Source organism: Pseudorca crassidens, chromosome 1 (assembly GCF_039906515.1).
Source record: "Pseudorca crassidens isolate mPseCra1 chromosome 1, mPseCra1.hap1, whole genome shotgun sequence".
In the NCBI taxonomy this organism is placed as follows: Eukaryota; Metazoa; Chordata; class Mammalia; order Artiodactyla; family Delphinidae; genus Pseudorca; species Pseudorca crassidens.
This window is the reverse complement of record NC_090296.1, coordinates 62,691,882-62,705,914: the sequence shown is the minus strand read 5'-3', so window position 1 is coordinate 62,705,914 and position 14,033 is coordinate 62,691,882. Positions and strand designations below refer to the sequence as shown.

General features: G+C 48.5%; 1 long non-coding RNA gene across 2 annotated transcripts in view; it reads right to left on the bottom strand.

The window, feature by feature from the left end:
* Positions 1-13,936, bottom strand: part of LOC137224585 (uncharacterized) — a 41,348-nt gene extending 27,412 nt beyond the window's left edge. For both annotated transcript variants that reach the window (XR_010943392.1, XR_010943394.1), the window contains exon 1: positions 13,713-13,936. This is a non-coding gene — a long non-coding RNA (uncharacterized lncRNA). The remainder of the gene's footprint in view (positions 1-13,712) is intronic.
* Between the last annotated feature and the right edge of the window lie 97 nt (positions 13,937-14,033).

Below are 14,033 nucleotides of genomic sequence, written 5' to 3'. Positions count from 1 at the left end.
GGTGGTGACGAAATTCCAACTCCTATCTAACTGGGAATCAAGAGGAGAATTCTTGGGTCAAGAGTGGGTCACCATTATTCCAGACATGGCATAGAACAGTTGGTAAAGAACGGTTCCTTTTGTGACTCCATTTCTCATTAGAAACACAAGTTGAAGGATAACCTGTAACCCACTAAAAATGTAAATGCTTGTTTGGATATAAACTGGAAGTAATATCAGTATCTTCGTGCCAAGTGAGTGCTTTAAAAGATTTTTAGTCTGAAACAAATGGAATTTAGATTTAAGGGTCAGCTTATTTGGGGTTCTATTATGGTTTAACTCCTTCCAGTTTTCCTCATCTTGCTGAGAAAATGCTGCCGACATGCAAATGTCTTCTAGGACAGCTCAGCTGAAGCGGGGCATGTCCTTGGTACATAAACACACGTTTTCCTCTTGAAATAATACCCTCACAGTCATTGATGAAGGGCTCCATATTCAAAATAGAGAAGAATTTGCCAGTACAGTGTTCCCTTAACATGTATATCATCTTGAGCAGGCCCCAAATCAATGAAGAGAAGCTCTAGTAGCTGTTCGGGCCAATAAAAGTCACAGGGCCTCCCAACTCTGAAGCTACTTCCAATCTTTTGATTATCCCTCCCCCAATGACATCACTCCAAGGTTCCATTTTGCCCCAAAGCTACAGTCCCTACACAAATGTGAGGGGTGCTCACTAAAGAAAGAAGTGGGGAATACAGCAAGAGTAGCCATTGCACCTGCATCATGGATTCCCCTTGGCCATCAGCGACCTTCCATAGAGCAGCCCTCTGCGGCATTATTATTAACAATCAACACGATTCCTAGTAGGTGAGACCACGCTGGCAATTTCCTATCCCCATCCTTTAACGAATGATAGGATTTGTGACCTCCTGGTCCCCTCACCACTTCAGAAGATGGCTACCCTTTAGAATTTTAAAGGTCTTGAATGGTGGGTGTGTCATAGAAAGTTTAAATCTGGAACGTAAAAAAGAGATGAACTCTGTGGATTTTCCAAGTCATTAATTTTTAGGGTTCATTTTGTGCTACATCTAAGCTTTGGGGGTTTTTTGTTTGTTTTAAACATTACAGCATTACCTAAAACAGTTTTCATTTGAATAGGCAGAGAAATGTGAGTCAGAGATTCCTCTCTTGCTAACTGACATAGAATGGGGACACTCTTCTGTCATTCTGAGTCAAACCCACATAGAATCTTAACGATATTTTGTTCACATTTTTAAAAAGAGAAGAAACACGTTAATAATACTCCTTTATCTTTACATTTTCATATATCAGAAAAAGATTACAGTCAGGGAAATAGTGAGTTTCATAAATGTATTCATTCAGCAAACTTACTAAACAACTATTATGTGCCAGTCAGTACCCAGGTATTGACTAACAGCAGATATACAAAAGGAAAAAAACCAATATGGTTGTTTACAGCTCTAAATTTAAGAATGTGAAATGTGACCACTATCAAATCACAGAGGCTTGAAATCTCCTCTTGTCCACTTGATATCTGTTTTCTTGAGAGAAGAACTTCTCTGGCAGCAAGTGTTAGTCAAGATGGAAAATGTTCATCAGCATAAATTCCAACTTTTAACTTAAAAAGCAAGAAAAAAATATACCTACGTCTTCAACTTGGGTGGGGCCAGTTGAAAGTTCCTCATAAACTTATAAAAAGACATAGTCTTTGGTTTTCTTGAGGGTCTGAAATGAATCCATTACATTAAAATGGCTCTTAGTAGCGAGAGCAAGTAATGATTTGCATTATAAGCTAATAAAATGGGGGATTAGGCATATCGGTACAATAAGATCTTTTTTATTCACTTTTATAGAGATTCTCTCCCTATTCCTGCTTAAATGAACTTGGAAGATTGTTCACCATTCAGTATTGTTTAAATTATAAGGCTGGTCTGTCATCTGGTTTTTAAATATTTTTCCCCTTTGGTAATGTAGATGAGTAATGTCTATCTCCATTCTTTAAGAATACGCTAATGTAATGATAGTCTAATTTTGAAAAAAATTAGTTTTTTAAATATCTTACATCTAGAGACCACCTGACATATTAGAAATATAATATTCTTCCAAAAATACACTTTTCTAGCCATCCTGAACACTCATACTTCAGTGAATTGTACTTTTCTTTCCTGTTCAAAAAGTGCTATAAGTCCTCTCCCACAAACAAATCCCCTGGAGAAGACTTCATCAATGAAGTCAGTTTACTTCTCATGGTACCCACTGGCAAAAGTGATGGCTTTATCGTCAGTCATGATAGTTCATTCTAGATCCCAGAGCCACTTCCAATGTAAGAGTATGAGAAAAGGGCCTATCCTGCTGACAAAGGGAACTTCGAAAGTCTTGTTTCACGTTTATGATTCTTTCATGTTATATACTCCTAGATTTTACATCTCCAAGGAAAGAATGCTAATACTAGCGAGAGATGTATTTTGCTTTTGCAATGTCTTGTATGCCAAATACCTGCTTGTTTCAGTTTAAGATAGGAAAAACTTATTTTTATATATTTCAATCCCACATTTCCCTGAAAGTTGAGTACCTAAATCTTAACAAATTAGCACCAATCTCTCTATTAAAGCAAATGTGAAAGGCCAGAGGTTTGTTCTATGGACAGGAAGTGATCATCCTCCAAATTTCATTAAAAGCTCTTAATTTTTCCCTACTCCTATCTGATAAGGGACATTTTTCCTGATTGTTGCTCCCTGTTAGCAATGAAAGTCGTATTTCTGTTTGTGGCAGTTTTCAAAACTGGAGCTGTCAAGTAATGCACTTACAACTTACTATCCAAAGAAACGGCTTGAGAGTTCCCCTACCTAAGTCACTTCTTATCATTCCCCTCCCTGACCTTCCTATGAGTGAATTCCCCAGAGTAATGTATTACATATATGAAGTGAAGAATTTAGAAACAGGGCTGATAGGTGGATCCGCCTGCTGCCACTAAAGTTTTCCTGGTACCTTCTAGCTACTGCAGGCTTACAGGACTGATTCACCCCTCTCCTTGTCTCCTGGCAGCTAAATGGGAATATTGGAGAGCTGCCAGAAGGGTAGGTAGCCAACCTGCTTGCCCTTGATTGAGCCTGCCAGCTTTTTAATAACAGAAGTAGGGTCAAGTAAGTGAAATCACAAACCGAGGAGCGTATTCTGAGAGTGCAAAGGCAGTTAACGTCCTTCCTAAGCCTCAGATGGCGGGCAACCCTTGGCAGAGTAATCTATGATTTGTGGCACCTGACCCTTCCACTGTGACTGTTATCTGTGTAGTCACTAGAAACATATTTACAGAATCTCTCCATTAGCAAAGATGCCTTGTGTGTGATTACCCAATTGTCATGGTTGCACTAGGATTTTGATACAGTCCCTATTCACAAATGAAAAACTGCACTAAACTGCACACAGGACTCATTTAGAGCAGCGATCCTCAATCAATAGATCAAGACTTCTGGTAGATCTCAAAGAGATTATCAGTGTTGCCCCCCTTCCTCCCCACCCCCAAGACCACATTCCCACCTCCCCCCATCCAAGACAGAACCTCCTTTATTCCTTTGAACCCTTAAGAATTCTTAATAAAGTTAAGAATAATGAGCTATAAGAATTATCCAAAGAGATGAGCCTCTTTAAAATAGACTCCACCGCAGAAAATACTGGAAGAGAACACCACTTGCTTAAAGCAGCTAGCACTGCTCACATTTATATAAGTAGTGTCAGCAAAGTACTTTCTCTTCATTTAAAATGTTTTAGTTACAAAGGCAGAATTAGGTTGTAGGCTGGCTTTCCTTCCTTGCTGTGGAATCAAGTACAAAGAACATTTTAATTTTTTTTTTTCTGAGACAAGTGACAACGAGAGCACTTGCTATTAAAAAGTTTATTGGGAAGTTTCAAAAGTGGTATCTCCCTCTTCCCCCCCGCAAATATATGGCATTGAGGTCCTCCAGGCTAGAAAATTTTTGTTTACATCGTTGGCTCGCTCGATAGTGCTAAGAAAGGTGAAGCAGTCAGGGAACCGAATCAGACTCACTGGGAGCAAATAAGTGGTTGTGAATCAAAGTAGAAAAATCCCGATAACCCGGAGTCATTGTCATGTGTCTCCCAAATGAGATGTTCTGAGGAAATAAAGTGACAACGTCGCATTGGATAAATAAACGAAGGCGATAAAGTCACCACAGATCAAGAAATGCTACGAAGGTGACCTGATTTGACAGTCAGTAACAGCAGGTGACCCTTTGGGAACCGCGGCGGGGTGAAATGCCCTGAGAATCGCTGAGAGCCTGACGGCCCGGCAGGGGGATGCCCGGAGCCCCGCGCTCTGGGCCGGGGCCCGGCGAGGAGAGGCTGGAGGCCGCCCCGGGCGCTTCGGGCCTAGACGTTGGCCGCAGCCAGGCCGCGAGGCCCCACGCCCGCCGGGCCGGTAGAGGCGCGGAGGAGACCACCCTCCCTCCCCCCACGTCCTGGCGCCGAGGGGCCGCAGTGGGTCCCGGGGGCAGCTCCGGACTGCGGCGGTCGCAGTACGCGCGCCGCCTCGCAGTCGCCGTGCGGCCGAGTGGGCGCCGGGCGCCTTAGAAGCGTCTGCTCAGCCGCGCGAAGCCGGACCCCCGACCCGACCAGCGCCCGCTGCACGGAGCTCACTCGGGGACTAGCCCGCCAGCCAGCGAGGGTGGGCAAGCTCCGCGCTCCAGCGGGACGGCGGAGCCCAGTCGGGGACTTGGGGACGCCGGAGTTTGGGCGCCCCTGGAAGCAGAGAGTCATCTCCAAGCGTTTCTTCCCAGGAGACCTGAATTCAGCCCCTGAGAAGATACTCCGGGCATGAGCGTGGGCACAGGGGAAGAAAGAAGAGTTATTTAAATGGGGGAGGGGCGGGCGGGAAGACTGGGAGGAAACCGTACCGAAAAGAAATCCCCATCTCCACCAAAACCGTTTCTAAGAAGTCCTGAGGTTTTACGCCTGGAGATTTCACTTTAAAAGCTGGAGAAAAAAATATATATATATATATATTCCACTACTTTTAACTGAAGTAAACAATGTGCAACAAATCCTAACTCAAATATGATTGCAGTGAGATTAGGGTCTAATTGCTTAGAGTTCAGGTGGAATCTGCGGGCTAAATCCTACAGGGCCAATCTGAATTTCACAATCATTCTGTCAAAAGGAGAGCGATGAGAGCCCACACGCTTCCTAACAAGTCATTTTTAACAGTTACAAGCTTCGCACAAAGACCACACAGGGCGTCTAAGAGATGCAAATCTAATCCCTGGTCATTCTACAGGCCTTCAACAAAGATGTGCTAAACCCTAATAGAAAAGAAATCAGTTCTCTGTCACCAGCCCCTGGTAAAAATCTATTAGAGAATGGATAGAGCCGCATCTACAGCAGTTGCTGCAAAGGTTAAGGACAAGTACAAATAAGAGGGACCCAGTTTTGTTTTCCGTGTGAAATATCGGGAGAAGCTAACCCCAAATGAGTGACGGGATTCGATCCGTGGCTTCGCATTCATCTGAATGCTAGAAAAAAACTAAACACGTACATTAAGACTTTTGAAGACTCCGTTTCTGAATTTAGGAGAGATGAAACGAATTCCCCCCAAACTTGGACATCTTTGCCTCCGAAATTAATGAAGAACATTAACGGGGGAGGGAGGCCGAGCGCGCGGGTCCAGGAGGGAGGACCTGGGAGTCTGGAGCCGGCTTGCCTGCCTTCGCTCTGCGGTGCCTCATCCTTTCCGGAAAAAGCCCCGACGGCGGAGTCGCCGAGGGGACAGAGATGCGGGACGCCTCTGGCCGCTGGGGCCGAGCGGTGGGTGCCGACGGCGGGAAGGCTGGGCGGCCGCCCTCCGCCCCGACGGGCCGCCGCTCGGCCTGGGTCCCTCTCCCCGGCCTCACGGGTGGGGAGGGGAGCCTATGCCTCAATGGCGGGGAAGAGTCTCAAATGTGCCCTTCCGCGGTCACCAACCACATGAGGTCCTCACTAACAGTGTCATGCTAGGGTATTAAAAGGGTTAATATGTTGCAGCTAAAATATATCACAGTGTGCGCGAGACCCTTCAAAAAGGAAGGGCCCCGAGGATTCAGACCCCTGGGAGAAGGCTGCAAGCAGGCTGGGTGAGGGTAGGAGGGGATGACTGGTCGGTCGTTGAAAGTTGGGGGGTGGGGATTTCCTCCCCCTCCTCCCAGGGGCAGAGACCCCGGCGGCGGGGCAAGCCCTGGCCTCCTCCCGGGCCGCGGCTCAGAGGCTGCGGGCACCCCGCAGAGCCGGGCGGGCCCGGGGAGGGCGTGGGGAGCGCGCCCGGCTCTGCGAAGGGATCTCCAGCACCGACGCGGTTCTGTCCGCAGCGCGTCCTCCAGGGTCGCGGGGAACCGGTCGCCCCCTGGGGACCCGCCTTCCACCAGAGGAAGCGGCTCAGGACCCGAAGGTGAGGGCTGCGGGGCGGGCTCGGCTCCGAGTCGCAGCGGAATCGCCCTGCCTTTTTCCCAGGCGGCTGGGACTCCCTCCACGTGGCGCCTCCTTCGAGGCCGCGCCGACAGGGACGAAAGGGGGCGCTGTCCAACAGTCAGGGTCGGCAAAGACCAATTTTTCTAAAGTCCCTTCTCCAACTGCAGAGAGGAGGGTTGGGGCACTTGTGTGAAGGAACGGGTTTTTGTATGTTTCCACGGAAGTTTCCAGAAACCACTATTTCCTCACCGGGTGGTTCCGCCCTCTACCACCGTCCTCCCCCCCGCCGCCATCAGGTTCCCAGGAATTCGCTCCTCCCCGGGGTAAAGAGCCCGGAGCTGGCCAGGCTGGAATTTGGGAGGCGAACTCCAGTCCCTGGTCCCTCAGCTTCATAGCCCTTTAATTGGCTCTAGCATAAAGTCCCTTTTCTTAAGGTCTGGCAGGAGGGAAGGAAGGGGTGGCTAGATTCGCCCCTCAGCTCAAAGACGGACCAGCACACACAGACATGTTTCCTCTTCAGCCCATTCTCTGCCTGCCCAGGCCAGGCGTACGCCTTAGGTCGGCGCTGTATTCCTTCCTTCCCATCTACTGACATTAATTGAATTTCTCTGCGCTGCTGCCTCTCTTTGCTTTCCTCATTTTTCTCACTAGTCCTCTGATAGGCTGACCTTGGCGGTTCTCTGGTCTTCTTACCCCCCAACTGGCCTCGCATATGGGCCTTGCTGGCTTTCATTCTCTATGGCTTAGCGCATCCACTTTATCTGCTTTTCCTTTTAGTTCTGACATTAGGAAAATGATACCGAATTGCCTACGAAGTAATACTGCAGCTATGAGGCTGGAATTGGACAAGTAAGCAAGTAAAATGTAGGCATTGAAATGAAAAACTAGAAAACGAGGAGGATGAGGAAACAAATGAAAAGTAGATAGTGAAGTCACTTTGGGCTATAAATACAAGAATATGATGCTTCTGCAGGTGATCTTTGGGTCCTAATGAGGGTCTCCCACATCAGCCTTGGGAGTCAGGGACAGAACTTCCTGAGTAAGGCAGGTTGAAGTTTCTTCCTCCAGACTAGGATTGCTGCTGAAGGCGGGCCAGCAATCCTAAGCCTGTGTATGCTTGGTCCCCAGGGAGGTCCACGAGGGTGGGAAGGAATCAACACAATTCAACCGGCACTCCTAGAAATGGTTATGTAGTCACCATATCGCTATGGGGCTGTTAGGTGGCTGAAACTTCCTTCCCGGGGAGCCTGCTCTGGCTCTCTGATTCTTTGCGGGACACATTCCTGTGCACCCCCTCTGACCACCCAGACGAGCCTAGCCTGGGGCCCTGCCCTCAGGTGGACGAGCTAGCTCCCCTACACCCTAGCAGATTGGGTCCTACTGGTCCAGCCTCACCCTCACCTCCTGTCAGTTGTTGGAGTTCTGTCCTCCCGCTTTGCAGAAATAGGGAGTGTGGAGGCTCCCCGTTGTAGGAGGCCTGACCTGCTCCCACCCCTTGGCTGAAGGTGGACCTGTGCCTCAGGACCACTCTAGCTTATCCACAAAATGGGTCCTAGAGAGGAAAACAAACAAACAAACTAGAGAGGTTACAGCTGGTGTGTGTATGTGTGAAGGATGTCTTTAGATCTTTGTGGTCCCTGTAATTTGACATCTGTTAAAAAGAACACCAGGGCTTTTAGGATGAGTTTTGCAGAAAACTGAGTAAGCCAGCAGGACCTGTGCAGAATCTCCCCACTTGCCCCCGCTCCGTCTATTGGTTCTCCTGAGATCTTCCCAGAGATGAAAATGCTTTGCAAGGACGTCTAAAACCACAACACCTGCCTAAGAGGCACCCCAACTTGAGGAGGTTCATAAATTATCTCCTTTCGAAATAAAAATGGAATCGACATTACGCACGTGCTATTATTAGATTGAGTTTCAGCCTACTAGAAAGTTCGTTAGATGTTGGTATCTGGGCAGAGACGGAATCTCTCTTTTCCTTAGGAACACCCATCAGGGAAAACAGCGGCAGTTCGCTGGCTTTGTTTGATTTTATTTGTTCAAAGAAAGGTGGTGTTTTAAGATCGTTTAAAAAATCCCTTCAGATTAGGGTTTGGATCATCGTCGTGACCCGGTGAACTAATATATTCACTATATAATCTGGGGTCAAAATTCAGGGGAAATTTCTACTCAGCCACACACCAGACTTCTTGGGGAGGTTTCCAGAAGGGGCTGGGGGCCGGGTGGGCAGGCAGCGCGGAGCGGAGGTTGCTCCTCTCCCCAGCTAGGAACCGGGTGGAGAGTCACCGCTGGTTTGGGGGTGGTGGGGGACGAGGCTGGGTGGGAGGAGAAACTGAGGCCTCGGGCTGGGCGCTGGGGGATGGGGGGGCCGCAGGTGGGCGGGGGGAGGCCTCGGACCCGGGTTGGAGGGGAGGCCAAGGGGGTGGGGAGAGCTGAGGCCGCCGGCGGGAATGGGGAGGTCGCGGACAGTAGCTTCTCTTGATCCTGGAAACCAAAACTTTCTACGAGAGACCTTAAAATAGATCGAGATTTTAAGTGCCCACACGTCTAGCTGAGACCCCTGGCAGCCAATATGAAACCGCGAGGCCGGGAGAGGGTCTCAGGCCTCTGGCGGTGAGGCTGGAGGCCGCAGAGCAGCCCCCTGGGCTTCGGTGGCAGCTCACCGCCCCCGCCCCGCAGACGCCCCGCTGGCCCCCGCCGCACCCGCGCAGGGCTTCGCGGCTCTAACCCTCGAATTTTAGCCCCAGACAACCTCTTCTGGCAGCCCTAACTTTAAAAACAAGCTTGAATTTTTCATCAAATCTTTTATCCGTGTACTCTTCACTAAATAACTGTTAACCAGCACCTGGGAAAAGAACTAACACGGTTTCTCTCACCTTTCTTGCCGGCTTTTTCCCCCTCCAATCATTGAGTCTCGATTTTCTAAGCAATTAAGTTATATATTCAACGGGAATATTCGATTTAAAATACATCGGGACTGAAGGCTGATGCGTAAGGTCTGAGGCTAGAAGAAAATATTTAGTGCTTGCCTGCCGATTCTGTCACCCATCATCTGCTCGGAAAGCGCTCTGGATCTTTCAGCGTGTCCAGCTCTTATGATTGCAAATGGCCCTGTTTTCAAATGGAAATAAGACTTGCAAACTGATTATGTGTATTGAATCGGAATCACTTGCTAGATCCTCTTGTTTAAAATGTATTGAAAAAAGGATGATGGCTGCAGACCTCTGTAACCAGCTCCCTCTCTTCTCAGGGAGGTCATCTATTTTGCAACTTTTTACCATTTGAGCATGTTTAAGCTAGATAATTACGTTGCCACTGTGTTACTGGCCCAACGAAAAGACATGGTACACACGCTTCCTCCCATTCTGCCCCCCCCAGCCCTCCTTACTAGCATCACCCCTAAACACCAGACACCATACACTCACTCATCCGCCCGGCCCCAACGCTTCGACCTAAAGACCAGCTAGCTCTAACCGGGGAGACTCAGCTGTCACAAACAACAACAGAACCTCACACACTTCCACTGGGCACAGTTGTTCCTCTCCCCTCCCCTCTCCTCTTTTCCACTCTCCTCTCTTTTCCTCTCTTGTCTTACCAGTGAACGGAACCACAAACACACAAACCCCCAGCTTCCACAGACACCCAACCAACAGAATCTAAGTATTTAGCCATGTCGAGAATTTTCAACAACTAATTTTGGGTTGGCGTGGCATTGTAGTTGCTAGAAAACAGTTCACACCGGAAGGTCAATGTCAGCTCTTACGGATGCATATGATGGTCCTTGTATGGCACCATCTTTGTCCAAGATTTGCTCTTTACCCCCCATCATGTGCTACATTATGGCTGTGGGTGAGTTGGCTTTTGTTAAATATTTCCATCGGCTCTCCCATTTGATTTCAACATGAAGCCAGAGTGACATGCAGACAGCTATCTGAGTTTTACCAACTGCGTGAGTTGTAGGTATGATACACTGCAGCACTTCCAAAATTTACAACACTCTGGCGCCAGCCTCAGCAGTCCTGCCAGGGAGCAGTAACCAACATTTCGGTGACTATTGCAGGTTGGCGAGTAGTAATGAACTGCCTACAACTTCTGTTTGCCCTGGCCAGAGGCAGGGATGTGTGCTCTGGGCACACCCGTGGTGCAAGAGTTGCAATTCTATCTGAAGCACACTCACAAGGGAAGGAAGACGCCATCACTGGCCAGAACCACCGAACCCCTTAGACTCCACCCAGAAAACAGTGCCTTGCAGACCTCAAGGCACCATTGAGTGGCCAGGAGGGGAGAGAGAGGTTTAATCCTCTAGGCTTCAGAGTCTCCTCCGAAAAAGCCTGTCTGAAAAAGTCTGTTTAGAAACCTGGTGCTCTGCGGGCACCTGAAGGGACCCTAACTTGCGGTGTTCCCTCTATACACATAGCCAGATTTGTTAAACCGTTGACCTGGTCTCCTAGGTTAGAGGAGCCAGCTCTTAGTCGTCTTCGCGTCATTAAGGTAATTCCCAGGTTTACATCTGTGAGGCCCGCACTCAGCCTTGTGTGTGCCTGAGAGATCAGGTAAATCGGTCACACTCAGACCAAATAAACCCTTGTTTTCCTAGAGCTTTGGACACCTTCACAGAGCAACATTGGGAGGGAGAATGCTAGGTAAGGTGGAGGCCAGGCCGTTCTGGGTGATTTTCCACAGAATTGCTCCAGGGTATAGCAACTGGAAAAGGGTATCCAAGTACACTTTTCAGGCCCCGACATCTTTTGTAGAAATGACATTGTCAACAATCACCAGAAACCCTAGAAATGCAATGTTTAACACTCCACCAACAGCCTGGCGTTACTGACAATTTCATGTAGCAATCAAAGACAGGATTCCGGGAAATGTACAAAATGGGGGGAAGGAAGAGGGAAAGTTTGTCTTTTTCTTCTTGTCAGACTACACTCAGACCTGCCCTTTTATTTCCACTACTCTGTGAAGGCCAGAAGAGGGGGGACACTTGCTACAAACAAGGGGCAGCAACACTTCCGTTTGTTTTTGTTAGCTGGAAACGGTGTTCATACTAACGAGTTCTACTAGTGGGTAATGTAGGTGCAGCACATGACCACAATTTTTGTTGTAGATTGCTTCAAGAAGTCTCATGTACAGCTGTGTGTCTCAGGCAACAAGTTCATTTTCTTTAAGGACAAATTTTAATATTTTCCCCAAACATAATCAGTTCTCTAGAGTTTCATATGAAAATAAATTAATATTCCAATTTAAAGTGGGAAAAACTAAAGGTTTTCGTTTACTTGATTTTCTTAAGGAAAACTCAGTTTCATGTGACAGCTTACTTGAGGTAGTAACTGCATTCAACTTTCTTGCATCTAACAGGTTCTGTAAGATCCCCTACTAAGAGAATCCTATATTCATTTTTTCTTTTTGAATATCTTAATGAAATAGATATATTAGATACATATGTGCATATATTTCTATAATACACACACAGACAGGTGTCTGTATGCAACCTCTTACACCTACATACAGAGTGGGCAGAATCAGATGTGAATATTGTATTGGAAAAAAGAGCCCTCTATAACAAAGCCTGTTATTGCCTGTGATTTTTTTTATGTTGGTTCTCATTTCAAGCAGAACATTAACGGTGACTAATTTACCCTGCAGTGTCCTGCAAATAACTAAAAAAGAAATAAAACGGGAAAGTCAATTTAAATCTCACCCTTTCCGATACTTTGTTACAACTCAACTAATAACAAACACCATACATGTTGAGGAAGCGGAGACAAAATGGGAAACATTATCAAATGAGGATCCTGGGGCTGTGCCTAGATGCCCTCCAAGTAGGGCATTAGGTCACTATCAGAGAGAAGTACAGCCTGCCACTTCAGCTGTGGCTTCAGATGAGGCAGAAGCTGTGCTCTCGAGATGCTGAGCCTCTTCCTCCTCCGTTTCTTTGAGAAGCATCAAGGTAAGTTTAGAAATACAACTACGTGGAGGGGAGGTGACATTCAGACCTTGGCTCTCCCCTTCAATAAAAAATTCTTTCCTCTACTCCCAACAACACCCAATTCCTTCAGCCACTTGGATGGACAAGCTTACCGCAGAGGGTGATTGGGGGATAGGACGCTTTTTCCTGAAGTTACTGGCCAAAGAGGCACCAGGAAACTTTCTGTGCTCCAAGTTGAGGCATAAGCCCAAATTGGGCCCCACAGAGGGTGGCCTGAAGCCACAGAACACAACTGCACAATCACAAGCACACCAGTCAGGAAGGCAGGGAGGGCCAGAGGAAGGTGGTACCCAGCATCTCCTAATAGGGAACCGATCAAGGAACACATTCAGCTCATCCCTCCCAATACTCAAGTCTGTTGCTTTCCATCCATTCTAAAAGACAGCAGCATTTGAAACAAACAAGCCAGCAAACCATGCCTAAGAGCCATAGCATCTTAGATTCACATTTCCCAACCGGCTTTCTAGTTCTCCGCAAACAATATCCTCGATCACCTGGCTCCCCACTCCACACACACACCAATAATTGGGGGGGGGGAGGGAAAGCGATGTCTAGAGAGACTGGGGACGTTAGATCAGAAGTCAAGGCAGCTTCTCACAGCTCTCTTGTTTAAAGAAAATGAATGTCTGCCTGGCTTGCTTTTAGTTCAGGAAAGGGGTCAGTCTTTATCAGCATGGTTCACACAGATCCTGGATTTTTCCCCCCCCCTTATCTTAAATTGACCCGCTTTTAAGATAAAGCCATAATAGAGAAAGCATTGACCTTACCTGGTCCCTAATGAGTTGGAAGTCAGAAAACCCCGCTCTCCTTTCCTCTTATCCCGGGTCGCCTGAGAAGAGACTCGCGTGCACTCGCGCCAGGAGAAAGCCCCTCACCGGCGCCCAAACGCCCGCGAGCGCGCTCGGAGAGTGTGCGGCCTCTGAAGTATGAGAATTCTTCCCTGAGGTCTCAAAATCGGGGACCTCAAGCCCAGACCTAGGCCTACCCCTGCCCCAGGACGATTAAAACCCCCTGGAAGGCTCCCGAGACAGTCTTGCCCTTAGAAAGGCCAAGCCCTAAGCCGTGGGAAGAAGAGCTGCCTCCTGCGAGGCCCTTGGACTGGAGCGCGCGGGGACGCCCCCGACTCCAGGAGTAAGTGCCCTGAGCGCTTCTCGCCGAGCCGGCTCCGGCCTGCCTCTGATTTCGCTCGTGGGCCCCGAGCTACTTCCCACCGTGCCGGCCCAGTCCCAGAGCCGGTGCCCTGGCTGGTGACGCATCCCCTGCCCCCACCCACCTCCTGGGCTTGAGGACTCCAGCTGTACCCGCTTCTGTTCCTGCTGGGGGCGGCGGCGGCCCGGGCTCCCTTCTTTCCGGCTCGGAGCATCTCTTTCCCTATCTTGTCGCCTCCCCTAAGCCCGGCCCAGTCCCTGGCCCGGCCAGCTGAGAGGGCAGCTTTCCTGCCTCTCCGACCCACAGCTCCGAGTTCCCAGGTTGGGGCGGGGGTGGGGAGCCGCTTTGGGATGCTAAACATCAAACAAGCCAAGCCTGGGGTTTCAGGCCCTGAAGCCACTAGAGCCGCTCTCCAAGGCTCTCGAGAAAGTCCTCGTGTTTACAT